A 16,205-nucleotide genomic window follows, 5' to 3' on the forward strand; every position below is an offset into this window, starting at 1 on the left:
ATGAGATCTCAGGATCAAAACAAAACAAAAATATATAAAACGTAGGTTTATAGACAAAAAAGAGACAGTGCACATCTTCCAAGGTCTGGCGTCCTGGAACATTCCACCGAAGGCTAGATTCAGTCAGGTCTCCTATTTTATTTTCTTTCAGAAATCCCCTGTGTTCGAGTTTTAATTACATTTACTTTTAAATATCTTTCTACAATTCAATTTTTTTTTCTGAATCATCAGACACCTTCTCGTAGGTGCTCTTATTTTTTAACTGTGTGTGCCTTACTTTCCCCACCAAGAAAGGGAGATCAAAGATACGTTAAGTCTTTCTCACCCTCTCCCTCTGTTCTGTTCTTCCTTCCTCTCTCAATTTCTCTCAATTTCTCTTTCCTTTTTCCCTCCCTCCCTCCCTCCCTCCCTCCCTCCCTCCCTCCCTCCCTCCCTTCCTTATTGAAGGCCCAGGTGCATTTTCTATTTTTAATAGAATAAAAGGAAGTCTGGAACCTGGCACAGAAGGAAACAGACTATAACGACCCGAGTATGCGGAAGCATTTTTGAATCTCATTCATCCCTTTCACTGTTTCCAGCTCCTCTCACACTGAACACACTGCTTGGCATGTGTGACCCTAAGACCAACAGCAGAGACGGCTTCCTGCTCTTTGATTTCTGTTCTTTAAAGGAGTCCAGCCCTAAAGCCAGGAAGAATAGATTGGTATGAGAATCTTTCCTTCTAAAATCAGAAGACATACATGGTCTCATCTCCCTGACCCATGCGGAAAAAAAAAACACAACAACAGTCAAAAACCTCCTAGAAGCCAGTTGCCTAGAAGCTAATGGATTGTTCTTAAAATCTACTCTCTGGAAAAGATCTCTCACTTGCTCACAAGCACCCTCCCCCTCCTAGGACCAGATCATTACTTAAAAATAGATTGCAAGGGAACTCCATGCAGAGCTCATCCATCTATCTTTCTAGAATGCAGAGAGGTCTGGGGCAGTGGAAGCATATCCAGTACTTCAAATTTTTAAAAACACCAGTGTTTTGATCCTATGCCCCATGGCTAGACTATGGGATCAGCTACAGGTTTAAAGCGATGAAGCTTGTTTGATGGAAGCCTGTAAAACTTAATGAGAATGCTGGGCTCCCAGCATCGAAACAGGTGGTTGCCTCAGAAAAGCTTCAAGGTCCTGGGCAGAGAAAAACAAATTTCTGTGCTGCTTCTTGATAATTTGATTCTGAACGCTTTGCCCAACTTTCCTTAGGGGGGGTGGGGAAGAAAATAATTAAAAGAAACTAAGCAGGCAGATGGGAGGCTCTTTCAATCCACATTCTGTCTTAGGTTTCAGGAGGATTGGATTTATTTTGTTTTTGATCAGGAAGGTGATGGTGGCTCTGGAAAATTCTTATCTTTTGAGGAAAATTAAGATCCCTCAGAGTGGTAGGTTAGGACCTCTTTGGCTGGATGACTTTTGAGAAAGATCTTTAGGATAGCTTTATATAAAAACTATTCATCTGTGTTTGCAACCACTACCACAGTAAGGCTATTAACTCAGAATTTAAATCTTATTATAAGAAGGGACCTTCGAGTATACATAGTTAAATCCCTTCACTTGACAGATGAGAAACCTGGAGCTCACAGGGGTTAAGCAAAATGCTTTGGGTCACACTTTCCGTGCATTGGTCAGCGCTTGGAGCCCTGCAGTCCAAAGGGTCAAAGCCGCATTGCAGGGAGCCACCTGTCTTACTTCCTTTGCGCTTCCTGCCACTTTGACTCCCTTTCCTTTTAACTCTAATATCTGGTTGCTTTGTTTGTGTAGAAATATGTAGATTTTTTTCTTGTGTTGATGTTTTTTATTCTCCAAAACTCACCAAATCACCTGGATTCTATCTTCGAAGCATCTCTAGGCTGTTGGTATAACACCTCTCCCTTGATCTGTTTCAGTTTTGTTTTTTACCTGGAGGCTTAGGCCCACCTGATCCTTGGTTCACAGGAAATTCTGGCCCTATCACAGACCTTTCTAGAAGTCCATGGCAGCCTACAACAAACAGCAGCCTTTGTGAAAGTCTTGGCATCATTTGCATCTGTATCTCCTTAAATGTCTGTTAAAATGAGAGGCCCAGCCTTGGGAAGGGGGCTCAGTGGGTTGGAGCATCTTCCCTTACACCAAAGGGCTTTGGGTTTGATTCCCGGTCAGGGCACGTTCCTCGGTTGCAGATTCAGTCCCTGGTTGGGGGACATATGGGAGGCAACCGATCAATGTTTCTCATGTTGATGTTTCTCTCTCTGCCTCCCTTCCTCTCTCTCTCTTCAAAAAAAAAAAAAAAAATCAATAAAGACATATCCTCAGGTAAGGATTTTTAAAAAAAAATGCAGGTCCACTGCTAAATCAGAAACTGTGGGGGCAAGAATCTGCAGATTAATAAACTCTCAGGTAATTCTTACACACAAAACTTCCAAGCATTGCAACAGTCATATCCTGTCATCATTTACCCATATTCAACATCATGTCTCCCAGTTCTTGGTCCAGCATTACTGTTTCCCTCTCCTCCAAGCATCCTTTCCCAGGCACACCGCTGACCCCACACATCCCCCAAACACACTGCGCATTCGTTTAACAGCCAAGCCTTTCCTCCCAGTTCTCCTCTGTCTCAGCTTTGCATCTCACATCCTTGTTTTCTTGGAGACATATTACTTTTCTTTCAAAGCCAAGTTCAAATACACGTGGTTGGGAAAGCTTCGTGGATGCTTTTCACTACCCTGCATACACGGTGTTGCCTTACGCTGCAGCACACATCTGCTACAGAGCTCATCTCCCTTGGGTGCAATTACAAGGAATCTACTCAAGAGCTATGGAGCACCAACGAGGGCCCAGGTTCTAGCGCTAAAGAAATAAAAATCAAATCCCTGCTACCAAGAAAATCATCGCCCAGCCTTTTTTAACCAGCATCCCCATCTGAACCACAGAACACAGAAAATTATTTGAGTAACCATGTTCTCAATTGTCCCAAGGAGGATATGTAACTAGCACTATCACATACAATAGATGTCTTAGGGCGTGACTGCTGAATTTTCCTGAGAAAGCCCCAATCATCAAACACTAGGACACTTTGCCCAGCTGGCGTGGCTCAGCGGTTGAGCACTGACCTAGGATCCAGAAGATCGAGGTTTGATTCCCGGTCAGGGCACATCCCTGGGGTTGCGGGCTCGGTCCCCAGTCGGGGGCGTGCAGGAGGCAGCCGATCAATGACTCTCTCATCATTGGTGTTTCTATCTCTCTCTCCCTCTCCCTTCCTCTCTCTGAAATCAATGAAGATATATTTAAAAACAAAACACAAGTACACTTAAATTATAGAAGCAATAAGTGCTATGATAAAGATAAGTCCAAAGTGAGGTGGAAAAACAGGAGTAGAATAGTAATTGCTTATGTGTTTGTTTCCCCCACACCATGTCTTACTTTTACTGTTCTCTCTTAGGACTTAGCACAGGCCCAATTCATGGTGGCCATGGGATATAATTTGTTGTTGCTGAATTAAGGCATTTGAATTTATTTTTATGGTTTTTTGCCTTCAGAATCTGGCCAAGACAATGCAAATTATCCACATCTGTAAATCCAGCATCTGCTTAGTGCTTGCGACATAGTTGTCACTCAGTGAGGGCTCAGTGAATAAATGAGAGATTTTAGAAATGCTGTTACTCAAGGATCATGAGTGCTACTAATGTGAATGTAAAACTAAGGAAAACTAATGTGAATGTAAAACTAAGGAAAACTAATGTGAATGTAAAACTAAGGAAAACTAATGTGAATGTAAAAACCTTTCCCATAACTTAAACCACATTTCTGGGTACCTCACTTCAAATGTAATTGCTTCATGTGTTCTGTGTACCTCAAAGACGAAAAGAAAGACCTAATTAAGAGTGCCAGTGGACGCCCGCATGGGCGTGGCTCAGCGGTTGAGCTTGACCTGGGATCCAGGCGATCGGGGTTCGATTCCCGGTCAGGGCACAGGCCCGGGTTGCGGCCTGCAGCCGATCAATGACTCTCATCATTGATGTTTCTATATCTCTCTCTCCATCTCATTTCCTTTCTCTGAAATCAATAAAGATATTTTTTTTTTTTTTTAAAAGTGCCAGTGGAGTAGAAGGAATTGAAACAAGGTTGCTTTTCCCTGGGTGGGAGGGTGGAAGTGACTGGTGGTATTTTCAGTGTTCTTCTAATCTAATAAAGACAAATAATTTTAGTTTGAAAATATTTGTTCAAGAATAAATAGCCTCTAATTGCAACTTGAGTTTAAGGGAAGATAGTGGGAAATATGTAAAATGGCATTAAAATCCTGGTGTCTTGGAGAAATGTTGAGGGGTCTGTGACACTGCCTTCTGCTGCTGCAAAGTCTGCAGCCACCTCGCTTCAAACGGGTGTCTTTACAAACATCACATAGTACAAACTTCACACTTTTCCCAGGATTAATGGTTTTCCTATTTTTGTCAGTTACCGGTATCCCTTTGTTTATTTAATCACCAAGAAAATTTCAGCCTGAATGCGCTTCCCTTCAGAGAGGTGCCATACTCCTGAGCTGACTCTAGGGGGCCCTTTATTAAAATTCATGTTGCCGACGCCACATTTCCCTGAACGGCTCCTTAATGCCTCAATTCTCCAACTGTCTAATTTATACCCACGGAAGAGTTTACTTCCCTTAGGGCATAACCTATCATATTACAGAGTTATTAAAATGTAAATAAATACATAGACATCTGTTTAAGTTATCAGTAAAATAATCCTGTCTAAATCATGGCCTAAAAAAATAAAGTCTATATATGGAATTCAGCATAAGAATATTACAGTGAAAAAATGATAATTAAACCAAGTAACTTGCACATAGTGATTTTCAGCATTTTGGCAAGGGAAAGAATTTTGCTATGAAAGCACTAGCCTAGAAATCAAATAAAGGTTAGGAAACCTAGTTTAAAATTGTTATTAAACACACAGGCATTTCACTGTAATGTCCTGGGCTCAGACACAAATACTTCAGAAGCAAAAGCTTAATGTTTGGACAGTATGTACACGTCAACCCAAGATTGTAGCTGCCCTAAATGTGGATTGTTAGGGGACTGGATTTTCCTGCTTCCTGTCCTGGTGGCTAATCCACCCTCAGGGTACTCAGACAAGAAGATCCTCTCGGGGCCTGGAGGGAACTGAGCCTGGGAGAGCTTCTGTGGGTCTTTGGAAATTTAAGGGACTGAGGCTCTGGTTGAAAGCCTCAGAGTCACTACTGAGCCACTAAGCTGTACATTGTTTTATATTTTAATATTTCTAAAGTCCAGATCCAAGTCACAACAGAGGTGCATTCTACTAAGTTAATTGGCAGTGTTTAGTGATTCATAACATAATTGTGCTTCGTATAGTCAATGATGTCAATAAAATATGGTGGTCGAGGTGCTCTAGCTCAGTGATTTTCAAATTTTAATTTGCATATGAAATCACCAGGGCGTCTTATTTAAATGCATATTGTGGTTTAGTAGACCTGGGGAGGGGCTTGAGTTTTTTCATCTAACAAGCACCCAGGTAATGTTGATGCTACTGGTTCCCAGACCACACCTTGATTAGTAAATCCCTGAGTGGGCTACAAGTTGTTGATGGGCTTTCTTTCCTTTTAAACTATCTAAAAACTACAACTTTGAAGTGTATGTCATTGTTTAAAAATTGCTCTAATATAAATTCTAAGTAACTTTTAAATTTGTATCGATTAATGCATAATAAATGAAATAATTATTAAATACTAAGTAACAGTAATGCTAAGAAAGGATTGATTTCAATCACTGGTTACCAAACCTTTGAGCTTAGGGATGTTGGTAAAGAAAATGCTAAGGAATAAAGTAAATTTACTCTTTCTAACAAACATTTAAGTCTCACATATGAGACTCTACTTGGTCTGCAGGTGGCAAACACAGGCAAGGAATGCAGCAATTATTATTGAAATGCAATGTTAAATAAAATCTGATGATAATTTTTTAAAAAGCAAAAGAATTGTTTGTATTTGAACTATGAAAATTGAGCGACTATTTCTAATTTGGTCCCTTAAAAAGACAGCCAAGTTTTTCTAAAAGTTCTAAGTTTCTCAATCATCTTTACAAACTTTTGATACATTGGAAAGTGGATATTATAATTTAGGAGAACAAACAAGGAAAGCACACTGGGCTTGGAGCTTATAAACAGAGGATTTCTTCTGCATCTTTACACATTAGTGACATGGCTTTGATGTTACAAATTTCTGATCTCCAAGTGAATTCACTTTCCTCACAAAGTTCTTAGAGAAGTTAAATAAAATAACTTTTTAAATAATATAATGGGTGCAAAATCTCAACTCCTCTGCGATCAAGACAATCATCCTGCTTTGTAGGGTCCAGGGCAAAATGAAAATGAAGAGTCCTTATTCAAAAGTTATTAAGAATTTCAAGATGCAACAGGAAGATATTAACCCAAAAGCAGGGTCCTTCTGTAGGTGGGACCCTGTGTGACTATGTATAGGCCACATGTCCATGAAGCAGACCCCGTGTGCATTATAACTGCAGCTAATCGTCACCATATTAAAATGTTACAGTATCCCAGGCACTGTAAAGATTACATAGTTTGACTTAATCCTTTAGAGGGAAGAAAATTAAAGCACAGAAATCTTAAATAACTCTCTTCAGGTCACACAATTACCAAGTCTAAAGAGCCAGGGTTTGAATGCTGGTCTATGATTCTAAAGACATTTATTTTATCTAATTTAATATAGTATCAACCTGTAAGTAGTTACAGTCACTACTGTTTCATTTATACTTAGATACTTAGACTCAGAAAAATATATATATTTGGAGGACAATTCAGTTACCAGGACCTTGATTAGATGACCTATGTTAATGTAATTATCTTAGATTCTGGCACTTAGCACAGAGCCTGGTACATAGCACACAGTCATGTAACACATGTGGAACTAAGCTAAACACTCAGCGTCAGCAATTTCTCTGTGCACTGAATATTTACTCAATAATGATAAAAATATAATTTTCCTATTATTTAAATCACATGCTTGGGAATGATAGCAGTATTATTTTCATTTTAAAGTAATTAATCTGTTTTAAATGTGTTTCAATAGTGATGACTCTCCTGAAAAAAGACCAATTATCATGCACAAGAATAATTTTCTCCAAACATAGCACTTAATCCAAAGGACTCAAGACAAGAGTATATCATCTCATAATAAAAATTAAGATGAGATTCAAAATACTTATTTTGTTTTGGATGGGGTTCAGATTTTAAAAATATGGCTCAAACCTGGTTAAGTACAGACTGTATTTATATGGAGCTTTTAATTTCCTTTTTCTTTGTAATGTGCGCTCTAACGCTTCATGCCATTCTCTCTTTCCCGTTCTTTCCCAGTTCTGAGAGTGGCACTAATTCATTCTGCTTTATTCCCGTATAATAGCAGGCCCATTATAGAGCTGAGCAAAGAGAGACAGAGAGGGAAGCTCAGATTATTTGTCACCTTTTCTTTCAAAGTGTTACTGATTTCCTCTGGCAGAATTATTTTATGTCTGCTCTATTTCTAGAGCAATTTTTTACACCTTACTCTAGGAACTTGTCTTGCAATTTTCTGTTTCTTTGTTGAGCTGTCCTTCCAGGTTCCTCTGCGCATTCTGTTCCTTACGTGTGTCCCCAGTGGTCAGTCCAGGGCCCAGCACATCGCAGGTACAGATTAATGTTCGCTTACTGAACGCACACATGCAAGTGTCAACGCACAAGCAAATGGAGCCGTTAAAACAAGACAGTCTAGTGGGTGCTGAAATTAAGGGACGACGTTCAGTCTTGGATGTCGTGCATTACTGCTTTCCGCTGGGTGAGAAAATGTCATATACTATGAAGTGCATCAAGTCCTCAAAGCTAAAATGCCACTGAACCCCCACCAAACCATGCTGTGCTAGCTGGATGTCGGAAAGCACTACAATGCATTATGCCAACTGCTGATATAGTTCCAGGCTATGAGGCATCTGCTGAAAATGATGGGAAATAAAAATCTGTGGGTCCCCCAGAAGGGAGGTTGCTATGTTCAAAGAGCTGAATTCCAGACAAGGACTGGCCAGATGCTTTGTAGACTACACAGAGCTGAGTTTCACATCCTTGGGGACCTGAGCAGATGGGGCTCCCTGAACCCAATCTCAAAGACGAGTATGCATGGCAAAATGCCTAGTTTCTGCCCCAATTGCTTATTTCCCTTGCCCCTAAGGCTACAATTCACAGAAGCATGTTTACTCTTAGCAATGTATGAAGCCAACACTCTATAAAAACGTAGCAGGTACTTCTTCCAAATGTGTTTTGTGTGCAACCCTGTTCACATAGTTGGCTACAGAGTACAGAAATCGATGACAAGCATTATTATCTTATTTACGCCCTTAAAAAAGGAAGGGTGTGCAGGCTGCTAGAGTAGAGAACAGAACTGCAGGGGTAACGTCCCGATACCAGTTAGAACACTGGGAGGAAAAATCCCACTGGAAGCTCATGTATAGCTGGGCACTTAATAGCTTCTGCTCATAGAAATAGCTCCTGCTCCTACCCCTCCCCCGGAGGCCTTCTCTTCTCCAACATTTTAGCAATCTTGGCTGCACTTTTGTTTTTTTCATTCCCCTCAAGGTTCCTATAAAGTTCATTTCATATAATTTTACCTTTATAAAACTACTGAGAACAAAGGGAGAGAAATGAGATGACACTATGAGTAGAAAAATCAAAATAGAGTAGCAATAAAAAAAGGGTTTTTAGTCTTCAGTGATCAGTTAAAGGTCAGGTTATTCAGGTGCAGACCTTGGCTCTGTTTCTTAGTAATTGCTTTCCGTTAGGTCAGTTACCTAGTCAGTCAGTTACCTCCCATCTCCACGCCTTCATTTATTAAATAGGGATAGCGGTAACGTGTAACTGTTGTCACACTTGGAGTGTTACCTTTGAGTATACAAAGCACTGAAAAAGCGATATTGTGCCCTTCTATGTAAAGTATAATGCTACAAGTCCACACACACACACACACACACACACACACACAGAGTTTTCTTCCATGACTCCCTTGCTGCTATGTTTGAAATACCAGATATCAAATTATTTCACACAGTTCCATTAACTTATTTTTTAAAGTAAATAGTTAATTTTGTTGTGTTCTGATGACCTTAGATACATGCTTATTAAGTAACTCACTGGATGTAGATATTACGAGAAATAGGAAATGCTTAGTATATTATTATTATTGTTCCTCTGGAATATACCAACTCCCTTACTCTTTCAGCAATGGCTCTGATTTTTAATATCCCTCTGTGCAGTGCCTGGTGCAGCCAGAGGCACAGTTAGGTACCAGGGAGTTTATGTCACTGGGGTTTATTTGGATGATCTGATTCAGGCAGTGTGCTCAACTAGGAGTGCTCAACCCAGGGATGGAAAACCAACCCAGGCCCACCACTCAGAGAGAAGCATGTGCTCTGCTGAGATGTCAGGGTCCTCGGTTACACATGAGGATGTTATTATTATTACTACTCCTACTACCTCACAGGAGTTCTTGGGGAGACACCCTGAAAATGAAAGGAGGGTGCCTGACTAAAACAGCTGTGGCCTGCTGTCCTGCAAAGGAAAGGAAGGCAAAGGCAAGGGCTCAGCTCGCATTTTGGTGCTGACACTCTGCTACAGTACAAGCCCTGAAACACATTACAGCATTGTCAAGATCTGAAAGAAAGTGGGCAGGACCTATAATTAATAAAGTAGTGGCGCACGGGAATTTGTCAAATGCTTCGACATTGCCACAAACTCCAGTTTGCTTTCTCGTTAGAGTTTTGAAAGCAAACTGCCATCTTCTGTGTTTTAAATCAAATGGAGATTTTTTTTCCTAGAGCTGAACTGCTCAGAACACTGCAGGTCAGTTTCTCCCCCTCCGGCTGGGCTGAGCCAGGCCCCCCTCTGGAAGGCGGCCCACAGCCAACGCACGAGCCCTCCTATGACGGGAATTCCTCTGCGGGGCATTAGCAAAACCTGTCTCAAAACGGTTAGTTCAAGTGAGACATTCTACCAAACATAAGTAGGGTAGTGTTATCCCTAGTTATATAATAGAGTGGTGAGTAAAAATGCATGGATCTGTACGACATGCCCAGGAAGAAGTGAGAGATGGGAATGCGCTGGGCATTTCTCTTCCCCTAAGCGTGAATGAAGCCTGCAGAAGGGTCAACGTAAACAAACTGTAAAGCGCTGCCTATTGATACACAGACAGTCACAGCACAATAAGAGAGGGAAGGTGGAAAGTATCCCTAGGTGTGGCAGGGCAGGAAGCAGCCAGGAAAATCCCTGGGCAAGTGGGATGGGGGAAACTGAGGCAAGAAGATTCAATGAGGCCAAACCGTCTGGGCAGCTTGCAGCCAGCTTGTGAACTGCAAGACCCTCCCTTCCCCAGCCAAGGACACCTGGGAGCAAATGGTTTGTAGCCCCTCCCGAACCAGAGAACGCACAGCTTACATCGCCCTGGGCTGGGAAAATAGAGAACAGCCACCCAATTAATGCCATTTGTGCCGGTGACACCCAAGGACAGATGAAGCTGGGGAACAAATAACAAAAACCCCACTAAAGCCAGACGGACCTAAGATAAAAGTAAAACAGTAAAACAGGCCACAGAATTATCCCAAATACCCCTATACGCTCATTTTCCTGCATCGGCAGATTTAAAATGAACCTGGAAGGCTGATGAATATTCTGCTGAAACCCTCTCCTAAAATTCTTGCCTGCAGGGGAAAAAAAATGGATTAAAAAGCCCTCAGGACAAAGACTGAACAGGGGTTCACTCTAGGGCATGCCCATGCCCCTCCTGGGCACAAACTTTTTATTTCTTCCTAATTTCTAAGGGTCCCCATGACATCTGCAGCCAGGAGATGGTGGGCAGTGGCAGCTCGACCCGGGCTCACCCCCGATCCTGCCTCCAAGACCCCCGTTTTCTCTGATTCCCAGTGCTGGCTGAAGCAGCCCCGCCCAGGCTCACTTCTTTCCTACGACATTTTTAGGGAGCCAAAGCAAAGCACCACCCAGGCTCTCTCCTAATTTCTTCCTTTGCTTCATTGCTACACACTCTCAAACCCATCTGGACTCGTGTTGCAAAATCTTTCTACAGGAAGTCAGGGACCCACACACGACAGGCCGGCCTGGGGCAGACCTGCTTCTGGCAACATCGGTATCAGGAACCCCAACAAGAAAGGGCCTGGAGGAAATGAAAACCTGGGGAGAAATGTACTTAATCTTGACTTGGGAGCCTATACCTAGGGGTTCTTCTAACTCAAGAAGTTCTCCTTCCTCCCATGTTTCATGATTTATAGACATCAGTGAAGATCCCCTTCCCCCCTAAGTTCCTGGAAAAATAACTTAAAATGCAAATTCTGCCATGGATTTTCGTTCTTACGTGTAAATGACAGGGACACTACTCCTGTCTGAGCACTGAGGGAAATAAGAGAACAGGACCCCTGAGGACACACGTTTGATGAGCCAGTTCTACCACAGACGGGGTACATTGAGAAGCCTCCACAATTTCCCAAAGTTCTCTTTTCTCCACAAGAAGAAAGACAGGAATTAAGGGGTCCTTGCACAAAGCAAATATGGCACCTCCTTCCCAGTGCGAATACAGGGCCACTGTGGGAACTACAGTGTTACCCCCGCAGAAGGCAGAGGAGACCGTGCTGAGCATGCAGCAGGCGACTATCTTTCCACAGTGGGGAAAACGCTTTCAGAAGATGTTTTCTGAACCCCATCCGCCTCAGAGCATCTTCCAAATTTTTAGTGCTAAAAGTTTTTCAGTGTAATTAAAGGCTGAGCTGATCTAATTAGATTAATGAAATTTTCAGTAGGGATTTAATTCCCTCTAGCATTTCGCTTGATTTTTTTTGATTTTTTTTAATCTTTCTAGAGTCCTTCCTTAGGCTCGTCCCAAGCAATACTTAGTGGCAGTGTTCTAAATTGCCTCACATAAGCAGCATCTCCGCTCAAGCAAAGAGACCAAGTACATATGGCTAAAAACAAATTCAAATTAAAAATTCTATGTTCTGGAAGCACAGAACAGACTGGGGAATCTCTAAGGGAAGGGGTGAGGGGGGCGGGAAGAGATTCTTCGGTTGAAGACTTTATATGCATAAAGGCATAACCCATGGCCACAGACAATAGTGTCCTGAAGGCCTGGGGTGGGGCAGGAGCCAGGTGGAGGGCGGTAATGAGGGAAAACGGGGGACGTCTGTAATGCTCTCAACAATAAAGATAAATTAAAAAAAGAAAAACCAAAAACAATTCTTTCACACCTCTTCAGTTTCATTTTCTTCCCAACAAACTATGTTAAATAATCTTTACTCTGCGGGAGGGAAATAGGTGTTTCGAAGCATTTCAGAAGCACAAAGAAATGCGTAGAGCACGACAGAGCAGGAGATTCTCAGGCAAGATTATTGGGGAGCAGCCTGTCTCTTCTTCGTAAGTCGTTTAGTAACAGCACCAAGTCCTCATGGCCAAAATATTGAGAAGGAAATACATGGTAGTGAGATTTTCATCTCCCTCTGAGGATTTAAAGATATATATCTGTGATGAGCAACTTGGAAATCAACTCTGATATTTTACACAGAACAATGTTTTCCAAGCCGTCTAAGGCGGATGGGCAGGGCTGTCGATGTCCTCAAGCAGGCCCAGGCATCTCACGGAGATGCCGTTTGTCTCTCTGCTGGGCCGACCGAGTCCCTCTCCGGGTGCAGCAGTCACTCACAACTGCCTCTTGGAAAAAGTAAATTAAATAGAAAATGATGAATAATCCTTAAGCAACATATATTTTAGCTTTTACTCAATGTTATAAAAAATGCAATTAAAATATAAATAGATGTTTCTTGCCAAAGCATTCAGGATTGCTTTTGTAAAAGTCAGGTTGAAATAGCATAGTTTTTAAAGATGTATTATTTTACATAAATTTCATAGATGTGGGCTGTACGTAATGGTAGTTTATTATTTATAACTTTTCCTTTAACTTTTCTCAAATTTATAGCCTTCGAAAGTAATTTTCAGTGAGCACGAACATTTTTCCAAAAGTTTGTACTCTTCTCTGTGCTTTGAGTGCCACTCTTTACGACGAAAGTAAGCCAGTTATTCAGATACTGTGTTTTATGTGACAGGATTCTGTGTTCTAATCTTGTTACGCCTTCATTGCTCTTGGTGGGTCACGTAACTTCTCTAAATCAGTTTCCCCATTTCCAAAATAGGGAGGTTGGACTTGCAGAATGATTTCCAGGATCCTTTCTAGTCTAACACTCCAACATTTCTTCTGTGACCTCAGACAGGTGTTATGAGAATCTCCCCCAGGACTAGTCATCCTAAGAGGGAGTACCTACTACATTGAAAGTAAAAACGTTATGAGCCATAAATGAAACCATAATTAAGGTTTTATACATGCCATGTGCTGCGGGGCAGAAAGCCCAACAGAGTTAAGGAAGCTTACACGGGCTTCGTGTTAAGGGAGATGTGGTGAGAATGAACATGGGCATGTTCCTCTCTTTTTCTACAAAGTAATTCTACAAAACTCAGCTATCTGAAACAAGGTGATTTAACTCAAAATCCATGATACTTTGTCACAATTTCATTTCAGAGTTAGGAAGAGCAGGGCATTCTAAATAGTAATTCAGACACGGATGGAAGCTATGAACCATCTGAAAGCCCTTCAACTGAGGTCTGTTTTGATTTATAGGCTGAGCGTGTCTGCACCCTTCCACCCTCCAGTGTGTCCGGAAGAAATAAAGTGCAGGAGATTACACATCAAAACAACTGCAGTACTTGCTCCAAACACATGCCCCGGGCTCTGGAAGAGAGATGAGGGATGTGCCCAACCAATAAAAAGGAGTGTTATCTATCCAAAATCTATAAAGGCAATGGCACGAGTGAATCCTCATTGCCTGGACTCAGTAGCTACCAAGTAAATGTCACATGGGAGACCACCTGGCTTGTTTTTGCCGTGATGTTTTGTGTGTGTATGTGGTTGAAAGATCAATTGAAAAGAGACAAATTCTGAAGCATATAGACTACTCATTATCAGTTAAACACTGAAGACATGAATCTGAAACTGTAATTTCAAACTAAGTCAATCCACTGTAGCTTCATACACTCAAAAAATTGCCTCGTCCATGCTGAACTGCTGAAGGACAGTGGGGCTCAGTTGAACTGAGGTGTTGACTGCAGAAATCCTCAGGTTCATACAGGATACCTGAAAGGGCTCTTGACCTAAATTCCAGATTCTGCTAGAGATCCATGGATTCCCTTTCCTTTTTCCAGTCCATGGTGGGACTAACTTTCTACAGATAAAGCTGGGCATAGGGGCTGATTGTAGGTTGGCCTGTTGATAGTGAGAGTGAGGAAACGGGATGGGTGGGTAGGGATGTGGTTCTTCCCCTCAACCCCTATTCCCATCACCAGAGGGGGTTTCAAACATCTTGTGAAATCTAGTTAAGGTTTTTCCCATGTTCCTCCCAACTTGAAATACTTTCTCTACTCCCCTCCTATCCAAATCACAACCATCCTTCCAGGTTTTCACACTCTTCTGTTCATCTCCCTTGTCTACCAGGTCTCTCACTCATTTCACCCTGTTTCAAACTCAGCTGGGTGTAACTAGGCCACACAGTTTAATATCCCACTGCCCACAGTCATTGCACATTTCTAAAAATAGTTCTCAGTTTGTAGCAAACTTGAGGGTTTTATACAATTTTCTACCGCAAGGACCCTAACATACGTTTTTGTTGGGACACTGCATATTACAGTGGCTACGAACACATAAGACTCTGACATCAGACTTCCTTGATGAAGCTCTAGGCCTCAATTCTTCTTATGTAAGATCTCGCTCAAGAAACTTACCTGCTCTGAATCTCAGTGTCCTTGTCTGAAAAATGCAGATAATAAAACTACTACCTATATTGTGGAGATACCTGAAAAGCTCTTAGGATAGCATCAGGCACAAAATAAGCTCAAGAATGTCCATAATATTATAATAATAATTATAATTATTATTATTTCATTATGTCCACAGAGATTAACACAGTCTTGAGTCATACTACATATTTTATAAAGATTAAAGTTATTATCTTGGAGGCAATTGATCCCTCCCACCAAAGTATGGTTGGATTCAGCCTGTCAGAACATGTCCTTGTATTTGTTAAAATTATAGCATTTTGAATCCCCTTTAGGATTCTTTTATGTACATCTACATACTGCAATGCCCAGTAAGTTCACATAAATGGAAGACAGGCAAGGGTAATTCCAGCAGCGTGTTTTGTTTTTTTTTCCACTGATGCCTACCCAAATCAAGTGTATATGATGAGAATATGTCCTTTAGAATTAACCAAAGTATGTCACCGCTTACCAACAACACCTACAGCTCATCATTAAGAAATCCAGTTACTGAGCTTTACATTTTCGAAGTCTATACCATTCAATGCAGCTTCACGATACAAGAGGAACCTCGGGCTCCAGCAGCCACAAGAATCGAGTTAAGCCTGAATGAGAACAGGCAGCTCTTATGCGAAAATATTCATACAAGTTGAAATTCAAGAACTTTATGATCTTTCTCTCCTTGTACCCCACCAAGTGTCAATCTTATCAAACGTTACAACAGATAGTGACAGCCGAGGAGGAGAAATCACTGAGATCTTTTAGCCTGATAGTGTGGGCCAGGTGAACATCAAGTAAGCTCGTCAGGTCACAAATGAAACAGCTTTTCTTCCTTCAGAACATATTGGATATGCAGCAACCAAGCTGTTTCATCACACAGACTCATTTTTTTTATATAGTATCTCTCCTGTAGCCTAATTTTTTTTTTTTTCCTGTAATGCTCCAACAAGAAACGACTCTACAGTATACATCACATCTAAGGCATTTATAAGTAAAAACGAGCAAAGCATTTAGCTTAAGTCCAGACACAATATTTCTTTGCGTTTGACTCTCTTTTATATTGTGAATTACAGACTGCTACGGAAGAGGAACTTAATTCCCTCATAATGTCCTATGAGCGGCCGACCTCCCCCGGCCCTATATAAATAAACAACAGCGGAAAAATGAATTTAAGGCTGTGTCATTGGACTCCACATACATCAGGTCTTCGGCAAACGCGCTTTCAGTCCAGCTCTGAAAGAATGAGGTCGTGAATTAGGCATGATTCTGGC

The 16,205-nt window shown here is 41.5% G+C and overlaps 1 protein-coding gene across 9 annotated transcripts in view; it reads right to left on the reverse strand.

The window, feature by feature from the left end:
• Positions 1-16,205, reverse strand: part of NRXN1 (neurexin 1) — a 916,310-nt gene that overhangs the window by 560,243 nt on the left and 339,862 nt on the right. The window lies entirely within an intron of this gene.

This window comes from Miniopterus natalensis, chromosome 13 (genome assembly GCF_054644295.1).
Source record: "Miniopterus natalensis isolate mMinNat1 chromosome 13, mMinNat1.hap1, whole genome shotgun sequence".
In the NCBI taxonomy this organism is placed as follows: Eukaryota; Metazoa; Chordata; class Mammalia; order Chiroptera; family Miniopteridae; genus Miniopterus; species Miniopterus natalensis.